This window comes from Balaenoptera acutorostrata, chromosome 14 (assembly GCF_949987535.1).
Source record: "Balaenoptera acutorostrata chromosome 14, mBalAcu1.1, whole genome shotgun sequence".
NCBI classification, from domain to species: Eukaryota; Metazoa; Chordata; class Mammalia; order Artiodactyla; family Balaenopteridae; genus Balaenoptera; species Balaenoptera acutorostrata.
Window position 1 is genome coordinate 68,936,833 of NC_080077.1, and position 23,160 is coordinate 68,959,992.

At 41.0% G+C, this 23,160-nt stretch overlaps 1 protein-coding gene across 5 annotated transcripts in view; it reads left to right on the top strand.

The window, feature by feature from the left end:
* Positions 1 to 23,160, top strand: part of BACH2 (BTB domain and CNC homolog 2) — a 364,544-nt gene that overhangs the window by 201,778 nt on the left and 139,606 nt on the right. For all 5 annotated transcript variants that reach the window (XM_057528127.1, XM_057528128.1, XM_057528131.1 and 2 more), the window contains exon 3: positions 7,360 to 7,508. The gene's annotated coding sequence lies outside the window, so the exon portion shown is untranslated. The remainder of the gene's footprint in view (positions 1 to 7,359; positions 7,509 to 23,160) is intronic.

Here is a 23,160-nt window from a genome sequence, read left to right on the forward strand (position 1 = left end):
GGTCCTGGTTGGTTATCTATTTTATAAATAGTAGTGTGTATATGTTAATCCCAAACTCCTAATTTATCCCTCCCTCCGTTTCCCCTTTGGTATCAGGTTGTGTATTTTCAACACTTGTTTCTTTTTAGCTTCGTTTCAGAATTGTCAATGGCAAGTTGTTCTGATTGCACCATCCTCTTAGGGAGGGGTAGGAATCTGAACGAGCTCTCCACTATATTTTGGGAACGTAAATACCTTGAGTATCAAAGAAGTGAATTTTCTAGCTGGGGTTCTCCAACTAGAGTAACTTGGTCCCAGCATCTGAAATGTGTAAGTGGAAACTTTCAGAAATGTTTTATCTTAATTAATTTCCTCCATCCTTTCTGAAATGGCTGCTCCCCAGTTCTTTCTCTGTTGCAGCAAAAAAAAAGCACATTTCCTCACATCACCTTCCCATGCTAGTAGAACAAAACACAAAAGCCACAAGATCTATGATTCAAAGGTCTTCTGCCTCATACAACTGACTGTTGAAATTCTGTGTGAAATGTAGATTTAAAAAAAAACCCTCATCTCTGTAGTTTCCAAAAAATTAACGTCAATAGACCCTTTTCTTTTTAAAGCCCTTCTGGTCATAAAATGGTGTGTGCCTACTCAATTTAGTGCTTCTGAATATGAATAAGGACTCCAAGGCCACTCACAAGTTAGCATGTTTATTGCTAAAGCTGTCACCAAGTTTTTAGTAATATTTTTATACAGCATGAGACCAGCAGAACATTTGAGATTTGACCTTTTCCAGCAGATGGTAGTCTCGAAATGCAATTTGTAATTTTAGAACTAAGTTTTGAACTCTTGTTTTCTGACCACTGTAATTTCTCTTTCTACTCAATCCAGAGGGAAATAGTGATGGAATGTGTGTATGTACAATAGTTATTTGTTAGCCCTAAAAACCAATAGTGTGACTTTGCACAGAGGGACCAGAGTGGCATTTTAAAGCTCAAAAGTCAGATTGGCCCAATGGTGTCATCCAAGTACAACCCCATTGGGATGCTGAGAAAATCAGGTTATTTTGCTTGGTGATTCTTTCACCTCAAGTGAAATAATATAAACACAATGGAGACAATTAGCTTAAAAACACTGTTTCCTGGCGTGTGATATCCCTGTCCTCTTAAATTTTGGCAAACCTGGATTCAGGTTCAAACAAAAGCATAAAACAATTCTGAATATTTTGTCTTGCTTTCTTATTATCAGTCTAAATCCGAGTAAGGTAGGAAAAGGTGATCAGGACAGGAGAGAATTGACAACAGGATACAGGAAGCAATACTGGAAATCGGAAAACCAATAAACCAAACCACTTTTCTGTTTCTTAGAAATAATGTTGCTGGTATTCGATTTGTGATGTAGATAAAAATACCTCCACCTGTAGTTTCCTGGGGAAAAGCAAAGGGGGCTTTGCTCATCAAATCCCATTCAAGCCACTGTGAAAATCTTAGCTAAGAGTTGAGTTGTAAGGCTAAAGAATGCAATCAGCCTTACTTATACAAGAAGTGTAAGTAAGGCTGATGATGATCTGGAAAACCTGATCATTTCACAGCTAATTGGTATAAACGTTCCCTTGCCCACTGCTTGCAGATGGAGACCCACCTGTATTTTTTATGACTGTTGCTGTAATTAAATACCATTTACTTTTTCTTAGCTTAAGAATGCAGGTCCCACTGACTTTTTCTTTTAAGTAAATTTAAGTTTGTGCAAGAGTGAATTACTTACAGATGATTTCCCTTATCTGGGATATGTTACTTTACTTGTAAGTGAATGAATAGTAACCATTCAGATATCTCTTTTTTAAACTTTCCCCCAGTTTTCCTAACAGTAAATATGAAGAAATGAAAAAGCAGTGCTTTCATGCTTAGTGTAGCATTACCATATCTCCTCACCCACCTTTTCCTAAGCACAGTCTGGTGAACCACTTCAAGATTTTGTGAGGTCTTCGGAAATCAGTGTAGCTGAGAAAAACCATGAGAGCAGGAAGTGTCCATGGCGGTCTTATTCACCATTGTTCTGAGATACCTGAACGGTGCCCAGCACCCAGGAGGTCAGTAAATGCTTGTTGAAGAGATGATTATGTATTGTCCTCTGAGCTTCTGGGGTCCAAAATACAGCCAAGAAAACTAGTATGTGAATCAGCCTACAGCTGCACCGTTCAATAAGGTACCCACTAACCACGTGTGCCTATTTAAATGTACACTAATTTAAACTGATTAAAATTAAAAATTCAGTTCTTCAGTCTCACTAGGAACATTTTAAGTTCTCCATAGCCACATGTGGCTGATGGCTACCATTTTGGACAGCACAGATATTGAACATTTTCTGCATTACAGCAAGTTGTATTAGACAGCCTGGTAGAGTATCATTAGTAGAAGCAGAAGTTAGTGGCCCCAGTCCTTTTGAAGTGAGATTCTCACGCGACCGTGATGGGCACTCATACGACAAAAAGTAACCCTCTTAGATCTGTCCTCCAACACTGTAGGAGCTCAGTCAGGAAAGGTGGGTGGCCCGCAGAGGTGGCCATCTCTTTGAAACTGGTAGCCCAACAACAGTGGGACTGTTAGCCAGACTGACACTCCAGTGGTCTACACTTATTTGGCTACACTAGTTGTTAGAATTGTGAAATATTTGTACCAGTAACTAAAGAGCTGCTGTGTCAAGCTCTTCCGGAACCTCCTTCCTATGCCCCAGAGGCCCTGGCTATTGGCCTAGGATGCCCCCAACCTCCCCTTAATCCAGCAAAATGAGTTAGTTAATGCATGGCCCATCCGCAGGAATGGGAGGCTGCTCAAGGACCCTGCCCCAGCACTGCAGATTGGTTAAGTGCTGACCTTGACCTCCAGGAGAGACTGCTTCCTAAGAGTCGTTGTTAAAGCTGCCCCATCACTACCATGGCCAAGTCGCAGATCACAGAACCATTAGTCTCAAGAAGCCTTTTAAAAGCATCTCACCCAACTCCCTCATTTTACTGAAGAAATCAAGTCCAGAGAGTCACTCAGCTAGTTTGTGGCCATTTCAGATATAAAACTCTCCTAACTCAGTTTTTTGTTTTTTTGTTTTTTGCTCTGTCTTCCTGTTGTCAGTTTCCTTAACTGTGAAATGGGGATTTGTATCTTTATGCCTCACAAAGCTGTTAGTAAAAAGAATAATGATACCCAACATGTTATATATGTCTTAAGAGTTTGCAAGAACTCTCTTGATTGCATTCTCATTTGATCCTCACAGGAACCTGTGAAAGGTGTCGAGCTCAGAGGCAGTGAATGACCTGACCTTGATAGCAAAGCTCCTGTGGGTGGCCGCGGTCTGAGTCTCTTAGGGCTTAGGAAACTATAAACTCTCTTGTAAATGTAAGATAACATAACCACATGGCATTACTAGTTTTTAGCTTGTGGTATTTTGCAGTTCAAGATTTAGTGACATTGAAAGTGTAATTTTGTTCAAGCAACGCTTTTTTTTTTTTACTTTGATAATGTGCCAATTGCACAGACTTTGGTTCAGCACTAAAACAGAAGTGGGCTGCTTCAAAGTATATTTTTTAAATGAGAGAATCCAAATTTGTAATTAGCTTTAAAAATGCTAGTTTTGCAGTTTGAGTAGCTAAAGAGCTTCTGGTAATCATTTCTGTCATTAGTGGTGGTTTATTTTTTTTTTATTCCCCCCCCTCCCCAAGTAATTAGGCCCTTTGGAAAATACAAAGTGTGTTCTTTCTTTGAGGGTGAGTGGTCATTTCCTCTATCACCACCTTATTTTTCACACCCTATAGGCCTGGTGTACTGAGAAAATTAACGATATATCCAATTGTGGCAAAGAAAACTCACTTAGAAGCCATTCCACCCACTTGACACCTAATTATCAGGAGAATGCTATTTTAAGTATAAAGAGAAGCCACAGTGGAGGAAATGGTCCACTTCTTGATACATCCTTGGTCTTTTGATAGATTTGATAGAAACACCCCTTAGTTCTAGAGAAGATTGTTGAGAAGATAAATTTAACTCACTCCCAAAATAAAATTAATTTTCCCCCTCTCTTTTTCTCTCTGTGAACTGCTGCCATTTTATAGTATATACCAAACTATGCAAAACTGAGTTTCTAGATAAGGGAAAGAGTGGGGTTATTTCATTCCATATAACAAAAAAATCTCTCTTCGATTTTCTTTTATTAGTGTATGAAAATTGTGGCCTTCTCTACATCAATTATCCTGTAAGGTTAAATATGTAAAGGGAAGAGAGCAAGAAAATTTATTAGAAAAAGCTATAAATGGAAAGGAACTTGGGCTTGTGAACCCTGATTTAGCATTACTAATTTGTAGTCACATTTGGGAACAATGTGTTTGTATGTTTGGTTGTTTTTATAAATTTATTTATTTATTTATTTTATTTTTGGCTGTGTTGGGTCTTCGTTTCTGTGCGAGGTCTTTCTCCAGTTGCGGAGAGCCGGGGCCACCCTTCATCGCGGTGCGCGGGCCTCTCGCTGTCGCGGCCTCTTGTTGCGGAGCACAGGCTCCAGACGCGCAGGCTCAGTAGTTGTTGCGCACAGGCTTAGTTACTCCGCGGCATGTGGGATCCCCCCAGCCCAGGGCTCGAACCCGTGTCTCCTGCATCGGCAGGCAGACTCTCAATCACTGAGCCACCAGGGAAGCTCCTTTGGTTGTTTTTAAAGTATATATTATGTATGTGTCCTCATTCTTCTCCGTGTTACATATAACAGACTCTCAACTCTCCATTGTACTCTGAGATACAGCCTCTCTCGTGTCCATGTAGGACCTTCGAAGTGTTTACGATTATCTAGAATTTTCTTGGATTTTATTTATGCCATTTTCCCTGCTTCGTGAAGATACTGTTGGAGGTGCTGACAAAAAAAAAAAAAACGCGTAAGGGTAACATTTGTAATTTATAGCCAAACTTAGAGTCACTGAGTCTTAAGATTATCTTGGAGTCGTTCAAGACACTAGGCTTGAAGAGATCTTTGAGATTGCAAACGTTTAATTCCTCCAGACTTACTAGGGTAGAAAGAGGATTGATGAGCAAGGACGTACTTTTGAACTTCACCGCCACCAGTGTCTGTACCCATGCACTCAGCATTACATGAGATAATGCACGCAAGGCACCCGGCACCAGAGTTGACACATCGTAATAAGCACTCGGGAGGGTTAGCCGTTATTATGGGCTTGTCTGATTTGGTCTTCACATCTCTTTCTGCTCTCTGATGGCCATGCTGAGGAGCAGCCAAATGTCCAAAAAATAGGAAAACACCAAATGGAAGGGAAACACAAGGCCTCAGTCTTCCAGAAACAGAATTTATCAGCGCACAAATAAAAATGATTGTTTCTCCTCTCATGATGATGTGCGGATTACTTCCATACTCCCCCTCACCCTTTTCCAAGTGAGGACCCTACGGACAAGGGGCAACTCCTCCCTTGCCCAGATCTGACTCAGTCTGGTCTAATGAGGGCAACTTGCTGGTAAACTTACCTTATTCCCATTTCTCTCTTATGTGGAAACAGTGATCTCTTCACTGTCTTCTGCATAAGAAGAACAAAAATACAACCAAAGTTTGGTTGTCCCTGATTAGAACTTTGTTAAGGTGTGTGATGGGCAAGTGTATTTTTTCTGTGTCTGCGATAAAGTGGGTAGTTAAATAAATTAAACAAACACTCATGCTGTGGCAGGAGTGTAAATTGGTACAGCTTTTCTGAAAAGTCATCAAGACCCTTAAAGCTCATTTGACCCTGTAATTCTTTTTCTAGGACTCTACCTAGGAAAATACTCAGAAATTCAAACAATCTGATATTCAGATATGTCTTTCAAAGTGTTATTTGCAATAACAAAAAAAAAGAAAACAATATGTAATTCCAAAAATGAGAGAAATAATGAAATAAACAAAACCCTTTTCTACGGGGTGTAATATTACATAGACATTGAAAAGCATGTTTCTGAAGAATTTTTAATAACTTGGGGAATTGCTCACATTCATAAAATATTGAATTAAAAGATAGAAACAAAATTCTGACTGTTTTTGTGTATCTGAAAAGAATACTGATCCACAATCCCTTATCCCCAATTCTGAATCCTTTTGGTTCAAAAATCACAAAGGTCTCTTGGTGACTTCTTTGGTAGAAAAATCTGATCTGAACTAATGTGAGGCTCTATTTTATCTGACTAAATAAGAATATGCATCTATTTTGCTGCAGAGATTTTTAATGGGTTTGATTATGGGGTGCTGCTCCAGATTCCAATGGGGCATCATGTAATAAATGGTAGTTTAGCATTGTAATACTCTTTAATATCCAAGCAGTTCTGAACTCTGAAGTGTATCTGGCCCAGGAGTTTCATTTAAGGGGTCGTGGACCTATACAACAAAATATCATGAATGATTTATCAGTGTCAAGGTTACAGTTGATGTTTATTTTTTCTTCTTTTCCGTAAATTTTTCAGATGTTCTATAATAAGCATGGATTAATTTATCCTCAGGAAAAAATAAGTGCTATTAATTTTTTTTAAAAACATATTCAAGGCATCAGAGAATCATCTCATTTCAATCTGAATTCTCGAATTTATCATTTGCTTCCTGTATCTTCTTGTTAATACAACATGTGTTTTTTTTTAAATATATAAATTTATTTATTTATTTATTTATTTATTTATTTTTGGCAGCGTTGGGTCTTCGTTGATGCACAGGGACTTTCTCTAGTTGTGGCGAGAGGGGGCTACTCTTCGTTGTGGTGCGCAGACTTCTCATTGTGGTGGCTTCTATTGTTGCAGAGCATGGGTTCTAGGTGTGCGGGCTTCAGCAGTTGCAGTGCGTGGGCTCAGTAGTTGCAGCACTCAGGCTCTAGGGCACGTGGGCTTCAGTAGTTGTGGCACACGGGCTCAGTAGTTGTGGTGCACGGGCTTAGTTGCTCCACGGCATGTGGGATCTTCCTGGACCAGGGATTGAACCCGTGTCCCCCGCATTGGCAGGCAGATTCTTAACCACTGTGCCACCAGGGAAGTCCCACCCATGTGTCTTTTGAATCAAGGTGTTGTGATTTGTTGAAAGAAAACATTCATGAGCTTAAATAGAGAGATAACTGATTGGACATTGACCTATGTCCAAGCTGCCTTGGGGTTCAGGAGAGCACCCGGTGAGGGCTGTGCTTCCCCCTGGGGTGAGCCCCAGCATTGATACCTGGATTATTTTATCGTATTCTGTTTAGATGGACCGGTCCAGAGGCACACCGTAAGTTAGAGGTCATGAAAGCAGGGGAAGGGATGGGGTATAGTGGGATAGCAGGGGAAAGGGGACGATGTTAACATGCAAGGTTTCCTCTGCTAATGGACAGTCTTCTTCCCCGATCAGGTGGACACTCGCTGACCTGTCACAAGGTTGCCCCACAGAGCTTTGGGGTCCATGTCTGAATGGATTGCCGTAGCCTTCTCTTCTCTCCCTTCGCCCAGTTCCCTGCATCCTAAGACTTGAAGCCAGCACGGGACCTGGAAAAATTACATGTAAGTTTTGACTAAGGTTTCTTTCCTCCAACCAAACAAGGCTAAGAATTTTCTGAGATGATAATAACAAGGTGTCTTGAGAATTATAATTGAGGGAGGGAACAGGGTTAGAATCTGCATATTGGTGGTTCCCTAACTCAGTGGATCTTACACATAAGCCTGCTTCAGAATCACCTGGAGGGCTTGTTAAAGTCCAGCTTGCTGGGCCTCGTGCCCAGACTACCGGATTCAGGAGACGTGGGGTTGCGGGGGTAGGTCTGGAAATTGGCTTTTCTAACAAGTTTCCAGGCAGTGCTGATGCAGCTGGTCCAGGGACCCCACTTTGAGAATCCCTGCTTTAACTCAAGTGTGACTGAAAGGAGGCATGATAAGGGTAGAAAAGTGTATGAAACATCACTAAATTAAGATAGTGGTGCTTTACTTAATACATGGACTCATCTCTCAGAAGAGAGAATGTTAAGGTCTTCTCAGCACTGTCACCTTTGAAAGTCCAGCCAAGTAGATGTCATTATTCTGTGCCAGCTCGACTCCAGAGGCGCGAGTACCAGCCACTCTTTGCCCTTGGCTTTCAACAGGATTAACTAACAGTGCTGTTAACAGGCTAAAATGACAGCTACGGTCCTTTTGCAGGTGTCCTCATCATGCTTTTAGACACACTCAAAAGAGACAATCTTTTTCCCCCTGGACTGGGAAATATATTGTTCCCTTTCAAAGTGAATCATCCCAGTATGATCCTTCCTCTCATACACTTCAATGTGACTTGATTTACAAATCACATATGGGAAGGAAGGTGCACCTCTAATAAACAGTCCAAGCCAGCAAGTCCAGGGTTTTGTGGGGTTTTAAGTCCTTAGGACTGACATATTTGGAAGATCAGCATGTTAACTGTGTTAGCTTTGGAACAAGCCGGTCACCTCTCTGCTGAGGACAAGAACAATTTATTCCATGTTAATAGAATAAAGTAGAAGAGTTTGGCTCAACAAATGCACACTAGGGTATATGGGAGCATACATGCAAATGTACAGATGTGCTTGTGAACCTATATGCATTTTGTATATTTCTAAGCTTTCAACGTAGGAGTTTTACACAACATGTTTTCTTTTGTTTCATTGAGTCAATGTGAGTGTAAAAATAGTCTGAGTGATGCTGTCCGGGAAATGTTTGAGAAATTTCTGGGCATTTTGAATCTGTGGATAAGTATTGTGATTTATAACATTTTACTTCAATGTGGTAAATGTTATCATTCAAAGTAGCACTTAGGGCTTACAGTTCTTTTACTATAACTCTCTGAAATTGAGAATAATCACTTTTAATAAAGCAACTCCCAAGCAGGATATGTAATGAAGGAGCATTATCTATTGCCTAAACGTTAACGGAGCCCAAAATCCCCGAGATAGATTTAAGTGCATGTGTTTAAAATAAAAATCACAAAATCAGACAAATAAGACCAGAAAAGCAAGAGGTGATGAAAGAGTTCTACAAGGAATTAATCTGGAGCTGTCTTCTGGGAGTTGCCCAAAGCGCTGGTAACAGGGTTGGTATTAGGGCTGACAGAGTTGTGAGCGATGTAATTACCTATTATCACTCTACCCTTACCAACTGTAACATCTCCTTCAAGCCCTAATTGGCTATTCCGTACAGCATTCTGGGAAGTTTCAGTTTATGAAGCATCTTCACCAAGAAGTAAAAGAAATAGGTTGGATCGAAGGCTCCTTAATCTCCCTCCTGCTTTCCTGCTTTGGCGTCTGTGAGTGTCCACGTTTACACTGCAGGTTTTCCTGATGGATGACCTCTGATGTCAGTCAGTTTAATAACTACGAGCCAGCACGGGTAGAAGGCTGCTGTGACACCTCAGGCAACTTGGAGCTGCAGACTCCTGCCGGCCCTGGCGCCACCGGCCTGAAGCTCTCACTGCAGCCTTGGGTGAAACACTCAAGGTACCAAGTGCCTAGCGCATCTCTATAAAAATATCATGCATGTGGAGGCGAGGGGTATGTGGGACCCCACGGTGCTTTCCCTGCAGTTTTGCTGTCAACCTAAAACTGCACTAAAACATTAAGTTTATTAATTTAAAAAAACTGAATACCAAACGGTATGATGATTCCTCAAAAAATTTAAACACAGAACGACCATATGATCCAGCAGTTCCACTTCTGGGTATAAAAGAAGTGAAAGCAGGGTCTTGAACAGGTGTTTGTACACTCATGTTCATACAGCATTATTCACAATAGCCCAAAGGTGGAAGCAACTCAAGTTTCTATCAGCAATGAATGAATAAAGAAAATGTGGTATGTACATACAATGGAATATTATTCAGTCTTAAAAATATGAAATTCTGACACGTGCTCCAACATGGATGAAACATGAAGATACCAAGTGAAATAAGCCAGACACAAAATGACAAATATTATATGATCCCACTTATATGAGGTACCTAGACTAGTCAAAGTCATAGTCAGAAAGTATTTAGAAGGGTGGTTGCCAGGCGCTGGGAATAAAGGGGAAAGGGAAGTTAGTGTTTAATGGGTACAGAGTTTCACTTTGGGAAGATGGAAAAGCTCTGGAGGTGGATGGTGGTGATAGTTACACAATAATGTGAATGTACTTAATGCAACTGACCTGTACTCTTAAAAATGATTTATGTGGTAAATGTTATGGTATGTGTATTTTACCACACACACAAAAACCCCTGAATACCAGAGCTTACTTTCCTTCTAAGAATACTGGGCAGAATACTAAGTAGTGCTTGACAGGGATGCTATAGTTTGGGAGGGCGGAAGAGGCACAGATGGCTGTGTCCCTCACGCCTCCATCAGCCCTGACACTACCCTGGCCCCCTTTGGGCAAATGTAAGGGACCTGCAGAATGTTAGACTTCAGTCTTAGGAATAGGTTTCCTATTGGGACAAGGACATATTTGTCAGAAACCACTAGGGAAATTTGCCATCAATGACCATCATCTCTTTCAAAAAGCCATTTACACACACAGGAAAGCTGCGTCACTGTGATGGAGGGGACGTGTACCCTCCTGTGTTCCTGTCATGGGGCTGCTGCAGTTCATGTGAATTGTGTCATCATAAATGAGTCCGTGTACCGTGCCCCAGGATGTGTGTCTAGTGGCGGCAGGTGACAGGTCTTAGCAGTGGAGGCGGATGTGGAAGCAGGAACCAGGGGATATAGACTTGCCACAGACTGAAGCCTAGTAGAAAATGGAAACTTGGAAAGAAAATTAGTAGCAAATAGTTCTCCTGCAACAGGGCTTCTAATTATAATGCCTGTTTGACATTCTCCCGATGAAGTACAGTTCATCCCCCATCACCAAATCTCTGTAATATTGGGCATTATGGTACCCATAAATCACAAAACAATTGTAGGAGTGACCTGCAGGCTTGTGAGAAATATGCAGGATTGAACCCACTAAGTCCATTTGGGTCCTACTTTGGGGGGAATTTTGCTTTTTATTCTAGGTTTCTAGAAAGCTGGCCTTGCAGAATGATCAGTGGATTCTCACGGGGCTAGTAGCCATGTTTCCCTCAGGTCTCCTTTACTTTACTACTTTACTATTTTACTTTACTCCTTTCAGGCCCTGCCCTTAGGTCTGACCAGGGATTGTAATTCCTGAAGAGCGGTGCACAGGATCCATAGTTTCAAAGAGCTCAAAAACCTCTGTCCTAAATTATCCCACTTCCTCCTTAAGACATCAGAATCACTTAGATATGTGAGCGTTCATGTGTGTGCATTATATACATATACATACATACATATTGTATACATATATGTACATACATACATGCGTACGTATGCATTTGGCTCAAGGAAAAGGTATAACCAAAAAAGAGGTGAAATAAAGTCATCAAAGTTGAAGTACAATACACCTAAATCAGTCGCTTGTTCCCACCCCCGACTTCCCAGACCTGCTTAGAAATAAACTCTCCATGCTTTTCACTTAGGTGATGGCCAACAGGGCATAGCAACAAAGGTTTTGGAGTCAGTTGCCATAGGGAGCTGCTAAAATATCAAAAAACTGGAATTAAAGGTTTTTATAGAAAAGAAAATCCAGGTGAGCAAGGTCTAAGAGAGAGGAGAAGTAGGTGCTTATTCATCTTTGATATCACACGTAGCTACCGGCACCCTAAGCATGAGTTGAAACGACATAGATACAGACTCTAATCAAAACAAATTCGACCCCAGGAGTTTGGAGACCATGATTTCTGGATGGAGACCCTGACACAGATTCCCCTCAACAGTCACCCAGAGGAAGAGCCATGAGGTAGAGAAAACCAACAAAGACCGACCCTCGGGGGCTCTCCTGGTCAGCTCTCATGGCCCCAAGAATCAGATGTGCCTGGTTACAGGCACTGAATTCGTATTTAGCGATGGCTCAGCTACCTGGGACCCAAGTAACCAGAACCCTGAATTAACTAGCCTTCATACTTCCTACCCACCCCTCCCATACCCCACCCTACCGCTCACATCCCACTTCCCTTTTTCAGTGATAAAGATTCAGAAAACAAGATAGCTTTGGTTTAGTAAAGGTAGAGAATATACCCTGGAGGATATTTGTAGTTGATGACACGGACCTGCTGAATCACTGAGAATGGTTAAATCCTTTATAATTAGGAAAAGAAACTGCTTTGGAAACGTTTTCAACAAAAAGCATTTTCTAACTGTCTGTCAATTCACTGGAAAACTGAAACAAACCAAAAACTCTTCTTGTCTTCAAATAGTCTAATCAACTGAGGTTTTATTGTACCTATTTTCGTGTCTTAATAATAATCTAAAGATGTTGACTTAGAATAGAAAAATATACAATTCATTTTTATTCTTGAGAAACCGTGCAAGTTTTGGCTTTTACCACCTTTCCAGTGCCAGAGTTTAAATCTCAGATATTCTGTTTACATTTATTCTGTTTATTATGTTTGGAAGCGCTCTAAAAGTTGTGATGTTAACGATAAGATTGGTGATAAAACAATTTCATGAACATATATATTTAGTTCTTATTGTCATTGGGGAACCATTGGCATACTTTTGAAGCCATTCTGTTTCTTTTTTAAAGAATGTACGTGATTATTTATAACATATTGTTTCACAATTATGTTCTGCTCAAGGCATCATCAAAATTAATTTTCATTCTCTGCGTATACACTCATGGTACAGATAAGGGTGATGTGACCAGCATGGTAATATACAGGTCCAAATTTCAAAAGGTGTTATTCCCTGCGAATCTCCAAATAAACTCAGCCATGCATGTGACAGAGCTGGTCATCAAGTGATGTCAGTTGTAGTACGAATAGTTTGTCACCTTATTCTAATTAATTTCCAATCTGTTGCTCTTTCGAAATTATTTGTGTGCTCTTTTTTGGATGTGCCTCTACTAAGGAAGTGACAACTCTTTCTCTGAGCCGTAATTTAACCCAAGGGATAGCTACCCTCTTCCAAGGACACCCCCGTTAAACTGATCACTGTGAGGCCCCTGGCGGGTGGAGCTCTGGTACAGCTGGAGAGTGCCCAGACCATGGTCATGGTGAGGAAGAAAAGTATTTGCAAAGCTCTGTAGTGTAGCAGGATTCTTAAGCGTCCTTGTTATGCTTAACTAGAAGCTATAATCTATTGTTTCTAGCAGATTTTCCCTGTATTTCATGTCTGCTTTGTCACCAGCCCAGATGACTATACTAGATCCAATGTATTAAGTGTTCTTAGTGACTAGAAAGAGCAGAATCAGAGAATTGTTTCCTTTTATCAAAACAGAAGTAGCTTTATTTTCCCGATTATAAAAGTAATACATGTTTATTGTACAAAACTTATAAAATAACAGAAGAGAATAAAGAAAATAAGTTACCTTTCATCCAGCTACCCAGATACAGCCTACCTGTTAACTCCTACTTCTGTGTATTTTTCCAGACTTTTTTTCATTTTATCAACTAATTCCCAATTTACAAGCAGTACTCTGGCCTGCTGACATCCCACAAATTGGTGGAGTTCAAGAATGATGCCTTTGATATCATTTTCTAGGACAGTGATCGCCTAGTCGCTTATTTTTCTCCCTTCAAATTACAGTCATCAACTCTTGCAAGGACAGATACCTCTGTAGACTCACCAGTGTCTTTATGGAGTGAAAATCACTATTAACTGTTTTTTTTTTTCATTTCTGTATTCTGTCAATAAAAATAATTTTTGAGTGGCCCTGCAAGATCCTAGTGGGCCTCTGGAATCATAAAAGAAAGATTTAAGGAGGACCAAGATGGTTTTAGTGTTAGATCAACTGATTGTGTTCTAGGTATTTAAAAATTCACAGTTGATACACTCTAAGACAATTTGGCAAAAGTGGGAAAGGTTGATTACCCAAATTCCCCCCATCCCCCAGCCATACTCCAAACAATGTGGACTCCAATAAAATTCCAGTTTTACGTTCAGATATAGCCCTTCTTGTGCTATGAACCAGAGGGAGTTTTCCTTCAACTCTTCATGCTTTATCCCCCTTCAAAGAAACTTCTCTTCAGATTCCTCCGGTATGGTGTTCGGGCTGTGGCGTGCGTTGTGCTGCATATCTCTGTGCTTGCCTTTGGAGAGAGCTCGACTTTGGATCAGGATGAATCCTGACTCTTAGCCAAAGTTAGGAAGGGCTTTGAACACTGAAAGAAAATCCAGATTAAAATTAAGGGGATTGTTAAAGGAGTCATCTGAGAAAGGTTGAAGGGATGCCACCCACAAACCTTACGTCAGTAGAATAGAAAGTGTTTAGTAAACAGCTGCTGGAAGAGATTTTGTGTTTTAAGAATGATCTATATTAGGCATTGGGTGTGGCGAGGTCTTAGCATCCTCTGTACAAGACTTAGGTTCTTTAAAAGCAGGTCCTTCTAAGTTCTTCCCTCTGCATCCCTTCTCATCCTTTGTGTCCTTGTATATAATAGGGACACAGTGGGTACTGATTTGAATTAAAATTTCTGTAGCTCTTGAGTGACAGATGAACGAATGTCCTCAGTCCAGGTATATATATCTTGCCTTCTTCAGACAGTAATCGAAAGATGCTTTGGTAAATGCCCGCAACTGTATCGAATGCCCGGATTGGGTACTGGTGTGGGAGGTGGTCTGCAGTGCTTTGATCCTCCCTTGGAGAAGGAGATGCTCGTGTGGATAGTGAGAACTCGGTTCCTTGCCTTCAGTTTTGGTTTGACCTCCTTGCTTCCCTGAGTCACGGCGTTCGCTCGTCGCGGCGGGCATGTCACAGAAACCTAAGACTGTCCCTTGGACTGTTTGTGACACTGACTCTGAATTTCCCGTGACACGAACAGCCAGCATTTGTTGTAAAACTTCAAAAACTCACTAAGAAGTTTTAGTTGGTTTGCAGTTGACATTGAGATTAACTTTCTCTAACCTAAACCAGTGAAAACTAAAACGCTCCTCACCACATAAAAGTTTTGCTTTCGCTGTGTTCAGACCCCTCCCACCCTGTCACAGCACAGTCATTTGGAGTCTAGCGTGGGGAGGTGTGGCTCTCCCTCAGTCGTGGATGACCCACTTTTTTGTAACACTTAATTACCCGTGTTTTTACAACACTAGTCAGAGATTCTGACTCTAGTGGACTCTAAGCCCCGAAAGATTTTCTCATCCATCTCATCAGCGCTACTCTTCAGAAGGAGGTGTGAGCTCTGCAGGGCGTGTAGCTACCGGCGATGACAGCATTTCCTCTAGTTTCTGGATAATGAGCAAGCACACAGGTAAAGATGCCTTTCTCAGCGTTGACTCTTTTCGTGTCTTCATTATTTGGTGGAACTGACTTTTAAATATTAATCCTTACCTGCGTGTGTTTGCTGCTGTGCTTTGCAGAGGGCTCAGAGGAACATGCATTCGGATTGGTACCCAGGGACCTTAATGACTTAACTTTTCATGAAAAGTCTAAAGAGATGATGGTAAAAAAATAGACTCTCATCTCTATCCTCTCTATGCCCCCAGAAAACATCCTCTTCCTCAATTTTTTTTTTCATTTGCTCTCAAGGTGGGTGTTTCTCAACATCAGCGGCTCCGCTTGGCAGGGAGAGCGTGTATGCATTCGTGCTTGGGGAGCTGCAGGCTTGGGGAGTAACTGGATGGAACAGACAGAGATGAAAATGCAGAGAAGGGAAGGGAGACAGCAAGGGGATGCTGTGCCTTGGTGAGCGTTGGCCCACGGCACCCTGAGAGCAGATTTAGGACAAGCGCTATTGCCCTAACCTTGGCAAAATCATTCTTGACAGCCTGCTCTGTTCTAGAGACGTTGACGTTTCTGATGTCACTTTTGTTCATTAGAGGAACTTTTAAAACACCGAGCTTGTTGCAAAACGAAACGTTGTAGGTATCATCTGCCCGAATTTACAGAAATGTGTTTGGGGTGCGTTTCTTTGCTAGAAGCCGGTTGACAGGCAGCTCACAGCAGGGCGGTGGCGGTGCCTGGCGGATCGCGCGTGCCACTGCGCTGCCAGCTCACCACCGTGGAGTCTCTGAAAATGCCCAGAGATAAGTCATTTTCCCTGAAAGTCCTGATACGGAAAAAGGATGAAAGTACAAACACTAACTGGAAAAAATGTCACACATTTTAGCCACTTTGCATCCCTTGTTAGAACGAACCCTGGCTTGGGTTTTTTTTTGTTTTTTTTGTGTGTGTGTGTGTGTGTTTTTTCACATTTGTGGACTTGTACGGTAGGTGGAGCAGTGTGGGTGGCCCAGAAAAAGTAGCGGTTAGAATAAGATTTTCCATTTATTGCCCTTTATGCGTGGCTAAAAATAAGATTCATACAAATCAGAATGTGTAGTGCAAGCACAATCACTCTGTTAATTCTGATGACTGGCTTGCCCACATCTTTGCATCTGTCTGGTAAGTGGTGCATTGGGGAAATAAATGTGTCTCTGTTTCAGCAGCAGCAGCAGCAAGGCGGCCAGGTTTGGGCGCTGTGTGTCTGCTTGCGATAGTTTATCAGCATTTTCCCCTTCTGAAGGAAGAAAGGCACAACTCGTACACAAACAAGTTGTGTCGCAAGAAATAGTGACGGGATCCTTGAATCTTTTGTTGAAGAGTAATTGCCTTGTTTGAAATGCTGTTTTACAACATCCATCTTCTAGGCTCATTGTTAGAAAGTTGTGTCTTGTCAACTCATAGGACAGCAAGGGAGGGATTTCTTAGCAGTGTTGCGGAGAGATTGGAACCCTTTTGTTCACGTAGGGACGGGGTGGCGGGGACAGTGGCGGGCACAGGCCTGCTCTGGGCACAGATGCCGGAGGGGCAGTTAACCAAGTAAAAACTCCCTTCATCTGACGGCCGAGTCTCCTGCAACCACAGTAAGTGGTAACGTGTCAGTTTGTGGCTACAAGAAACAGCAAAGAGAGGTGATGGTGGTGTTCACAGGGAAATTTGCGCCTCCGTGATCCCAGCGATGGTGCTGTCCCTTTTCTACTGGCTGAGTGGCTGTGACATTTCCAAAGAACGAGAATGTCTACAAGTGTGCTAAAGCCTTGCAGTTTGATGTCATTTGGGAAATAAGATGAGTCAAGAGAGCAGTCATTCCAGAAGCTTCTGGAAACTGATGACTGCAGATCACATTCCCCACTGGTGCCTCCAACCTCAGCAGATGGTGAGGCAGGAGTAGTTAAAGTGAGGCAAGAGCTTTGGGAGAAAGAGGACCCAGCCTCAGATCTTGGCTTAGCTACCTGTTGACCTTGACCTCGTTATTGAACCTCTCCTAGGCCTGGATGTCTTTCATTAAAAACTGGAGCAGGGGTAGTGCCTACCTCATAGGCTGCTGGTGGGGAGTCAGTAAGATCACGTACGTGAAGCCCAAAGCCAGCCTTCAGTAAAAGGTTGATGGTGATGCTTATTCGTGCTGTTGCATCCTACGAATGTGGTGGACAATTTCAGGGCATTTGTGGGGTTCCCCACTCTGCTCGGAGTACAAATTTTGGAATTAAATGGACACAAGATCAGCCTCTTGTTCATCATTTCTCAATCAGAAGGCTACAGGTCATTTCCCAAGTAGTTTGGCTCTTCATGGGCTGCTGATACTCTCCAGGGGCTCAGTTTTTTATTTTGCCATTAAATTAGCACCCTGGAAGCTCTCTTTCCTCTTAAGGTGAGCCCTGTGTTGAGCGTAATCAGTTATTTTTACCTTCTCTCTGTTTTTTATTTAAACGTGGATATTTCAGTTCTGACATCTGTGCATGTTAATTGTAATACCTGCTGATGTACATCATGAAAGAGAGAGCGCTAATGTTATAATCAAGGAAGGTTTTAAATACTTCAGGGGGGAATGGGCAAAACTTGAGGAGCAATTAGCTTCCATGGTGGTCTAATTCCCTGTAGACAATATCACATCTGTTATCACATCTGATCAATCCTATAGATAACCAGATGCTGACAAGAAGAAAACAATTACTGTTTCTTCTCCTTTTTATTATTTTGTGCAAATTATTTTGTTTAATGTAATGTATACCTGCCCTTCTAGGAGTCTTTTTCTGCCCACCAAAGTTTTCCATTAAATAAATACATTGCATATTTCATAATAAGGTCACCACTGTAGTATCACTTAACTTTTTTGGGTGAACCTTTAGTATTAGATGGTAAGGAGTTCACATCAGACTCTTCAGCCTCCTCCGTGACCTTCCTGGGATACAGTTTCTTCATTTATCAAATTAATAAAGAAATTATGACTGTACCCTGACTTGGCCTCACTTGGGACCTGGCCAGAAGTGATAAATGAGACCAATAAGCTAAGGAATTAAAACATGGTGCAGGTATAAAGCAGTGATGGCTTGCTTTTATCAATTGATGTATTTTGGTAGTTTTAAATTTTTTCTGTCCAAATTTTTCTTTTCATGGTCTGTCCTACCACCCCAATCACAGATACAATCTCTGATTTGTAATGTAATGTATATGTTAACATCATCATTGGACTTTTCTGGATCTTTCATGTTAGGACCCATCAGTCTGGTGGGGTGCAGATATTTCTCAGGTTAACTACACCAGTAAAACCTTTCTTTCATTGGAATGGGACCCAGGTTCTTTCAGTGCATCCAGACACTGCTGGTTTTTCCTTTTTCCTGTTGAAAGAAATGGAAGAATGCTTTTCAGGCAGAGCAAATCATTCTAGGTGACTAGCATTGCAGATACAGCCTCAATCCCCTCCATGAACACACCAACTCCCTATTATCTTTGCCTGTCTTATTGCACTTTGCCACAGACAGAAGTTTCTGTAAAACTCATAGACAAAAGAAGGTGATAAATTTGGCTCTGGCTGTGATTTCCTACCACACCTTCCTAAGGAATGACACAGATTCTGAAATTCATCTCATTGATATACCGCCTGCTTCTTCCTGCATAACAGCAAGTTTTAACCTATCCTTCATGTGCAGTTTGAGGGTACTGGCCGGGCTAGGCTCATTATTCCTTTGGTTGAATAACGTAAAGCATTTGCAATGGAGATTTACTCTAATGATGTATTTTAAGTGCATGTCCTCATTGCCGGTTTAATGCATTCAGTCATGGAATGCTTTAGAGTTTATTGCTAATGGATGAATCCTCGGGAAAATTGGCATTTTCAATAAGATTGACATCTGGAGTGAGAAATAGAAATCTAATGAGAGCATTTCAGCCGAGGTTTGTAATTAGGGCTGAATGGAGTAAATTTGTCCACGCACACCCCAGAAGGGTACCGTGCAAGGTGGAATTACACACTCTGCTATGCTTGAGGCGTGAAGGCCAATGGATCAGTGTCAGGCCACGACACTGTGCAGTATAAATGATACTGTCACCAAGTGCTGCACCAGGGTATCAAGGGAATTCCACTCCAGTAAATTACATTACTTAGACAGACCTGAAGGCATTGTGTCGGAATGAGAGGAGGGAAGAGAAGGCTGTCAGCACTAAGCGGAAGATATTACATCACAGCTGGCTGCAGGGGTGGACGTCACCTGTTTCCATTATACCTGGCGGTTTTATATTCTCCTTTGTTAATTAGTTTTCAGAGGTTACAAATGTGTACATGTGAAAGCACCTCATGTCTCCTGGGGTATAGGTTTCAACTGACCACAAGGGAATAAATATAAGTTGATTTGTATAAACTGGTTAGTGCTGGATTCCCTTTCTGGTCATTTGTAGCTGGTGATACTAGATGTTCATTTCTAACCTAGCCCTTGTCTTATTTTCTTTTGGTGGCGATCCTACATACATTATGAGGATGTAATCATCCTTCTCTCTGTAACATTGTTTCTTTTCCAACACCCTGCCTTCATAAGAACATACCTTTCTTTAATCCTGTCCTATCATTTTTTCCCTCTCATCACCTTCCATCCCGAAGGGCAACAAATTGACCAGCGCTTAACATTTTCATTTCGTGAAAGAATTCCAAGTTAAGAACAGTTGATTCCTAGAGTGCCGTTTGTGGAGAAAAACTTTTTTCGCTTCTTCTATTTTCTTTTATCCCCCCGCAGTGAAGTGAGGCCACCTTTTGGGGAGAAATATTAGGAGAAGAAAATAAGAGCATCAATTGGATCCCTGCCTTCTTGGCCACTGGAGGTGTTCTGGGCACTTTGTCCACTTTGACCTCCAATGCCAGTTCTTGAAAAAGCCATACCAACTGCTCCGGGATTAGTCACAGCCACTTCTTAACCAGAAAGCCGATGTCCTCTCTGAATGGATAGAGAGTTGAAACTGCATCATTTAGACTTTCTTAAATACGTGTTACACTTTGTCCTTAGTGAAACAAACCTGATAAGCATCTCTGATGCTTCTGTTAACAAGGAGAATACATGGTATTCTGCAGAATGTCTCTATAAGGCTTCCAAACTGCAGATTTTGAGCAACCTTTCTGAAACAGGGGACACAGATAGCAGTGACAATAATACCTTGGATTTGACTTTTATTCTTTCCAAAATAATACTTGATCCATATCAGGGTATTGTAATTTAGTCTTTATTTTGTAGCCATAGTTACAATCTTATTTTATTCATCCAAACATAAAACTTAGTAAAACCAAGATACTTGGAAAACTAATGTTGAGGGTGGATAGGAGAAACCTTGGTTCACAATGGTTGCTATTTTGAAGATGGTTGATATTTCTGTATTATGTTAGGTACCATCACCTTAATGACATTTTAAAAATGCTGTTAGTTGATGATTCTAAAGTGATAACTAAGTGTAAGAGGCATGATGCAAAATGTCTTAGTATCACGTGCCATCCTCAGCATATATGGACTGTGCTTATAGTCATTGCCTTATTTACTAAAGCGACACAAAAAGTCTGGGACCCTTAGGTTGTATGTGAAATGAGAGTCTCTCCCTAAATAAACTTACTAGAATTTTTTGCCTTTGTATTATGTTATTTTGATGGTAGTATGTACCTTATATCTTATATTTTCATTTCATCCATGACATCAATTGGGAGATCCCATGTGTTTTGCCATTGGCCCTAATAATACACATGCGACATATTTCTTTGTCCCGGCTTCTTGACGCAGCATGCTATCAAACTACATCTTTTGAGTTTTTCTGATTTGAATCCTGATGGAAGGTGTTTAACAGCATCTAAAATGGAGCTGGGTTAGATGCTCCTCCAGTCTGTAGAGGTTCCTTTGTTCCTGCCTACCTACCCATGTTTGACTACATTCTCTTTTTTTTTTTTTTTTTTAACATTAAAATTGGAAAGGGAGAAAGGGGGAGCTCCTTAGGAGAAATAGGTCTATGGAGAATTGTGAGTATTCATTCAGTAGCTATTCTTAGTTCTGAGAAATATAATGAACTTGAGCTTTGAGTCCTGCTGAATCTCCCATTAATGATCCCGCCATCACCACCACCTCTCCTCTTGATTATGCTTTCCCCAAAGACTACTGGTATTTTTCCTCTAATATTCTGAATGGAGTATCTTCCAAGGAAAACACATCTTGGAAGGAATTGAGTCCTGTTGCCCAGCAGGGCAAGCCTCTAAATTTACTGGATGATTCCTAATTGTCCTATGAAATGCTTCTATGTTGCATTACCTTGAAGTCTGCGGTGTAGAAGAAACTTTTCCATAGGTCTTGATTTACTTGTCAGAAGTCAGCCCATTAATGTTAGCACTTCACTTACATGATCACTATGGTGTTTCCAACTGAAAACAGCTGCCACACGCTCCGTATTCCTGAGTTCCCAGTGCTGCAGAAAAAGGGACTTTTGTTCTGACTTGATGAGGGAAAAAATGCAAACAACAACATCAGCCCTACCACCAGAGATCCTATAAAGACACGTTCAAATGAACAATAAAGCCGTTTGTTCACAGATGACATAAGGATATAAGAATTTAAACAATAAGACCTCTTGTGAAATGTGGCAAAATATGCACCACAAACGTTGTGAAGTTCTCTGTCTCAGGGAAGCCAGTTTTTACACGGGCTTCAAAAAACCCATTAACGTATAAAGCACCTTTTAAAAAAGAAAAGAAAATCACTTGTCTCGCTATAACATTAAAGCAATTTCTGTTCTAAAGAAAGCTAAAATGCATTCATTTAGATAAAGTACATGCACTATAATTTATAAAAAATACAGTACTCTATTAGGGAATACAGTGCCTCTTCCCTTCTCTGCCTGAAATAGGAAATCCATCATTTGGTCAAGACCCTTCTTCCTTTGAATGATATTTATTTCTTCAAATGAAAAAAAAAATCCTTTAAATCACTTAGATTCAAGATGAAATTTTAAGGCTTGACAGTACTTCTCTAAATCCTCTGACATTGGTGGAACACTGATAATCCTGCTTTAAAGGAAATTTTTAATTAAATTTACTTTTATTTAAAGCCTATCCCTTTTTTGCCTTGCACCTGTAAGGAAGGCTTGGTGTATTTGTAAACCCCAACAAGGCAATGGCAGGAAAATGCAGAGATTTCCTTGTCAGCTTGGATCAGGTCTCTGATGATGCCCCCAGATTATTTGTTTTGAAGATTCTGATGCTTAAAATGTGACCCTCCTACTTCGATAAAGCAAAAAAAAAAAAAAAAAGTTACCTTCCAGGAAAAGTAGGGGGGAGAAAAAAACACAATTTAACTGGCCAGAGGTGCTTGTTGAGCTGACTTAGTATTAAACTCTAAAGATTTTCAAGTATTTGCAGATGGATATATATACAGCATCCTTTCAGAATCCTCTTAATTGAAGAAATGTTTCATCTCTATCTCTGTTGACAGAAAAGATTGCCTACTGATAATTGCTTTGCTTAAGTGTCTGATAATATGCCAGGAATGAGAGCATTCTGTGTTAGGTCATCTTTAATTATGCATGTGCCACCTGTCAGCTCTAAATCAGTACCAGATTAAATCCTCGCGGAGTCAGTTTGGGGAGGGTTGGAGGCAGGCTGGGATGATCTCTTTTAGAAACAACAAAAATACAGAGTAGTAAACATGGCTTATAACCTGCAGCTTTTTTAAGGAGCCTCGTCTTCATTGTTCTTGGGCAGGAATAAACTCTTGGTACAACTGAAAGACGTTTGAAATCTCGCCCAAGCTACCTCAAGTGGCGATAAATTGCTGCGAGAGAGGATGATAGTCCCATCTGTTGCATTTCCTTTTCGCTCCCTCTCGTCATTGTAAATGAGCCAGGGAAAAGCTCAGAAACATTTTTTATAAGCTGTGTGAGGACAGGAAATATGTTAATGATGTTAGAT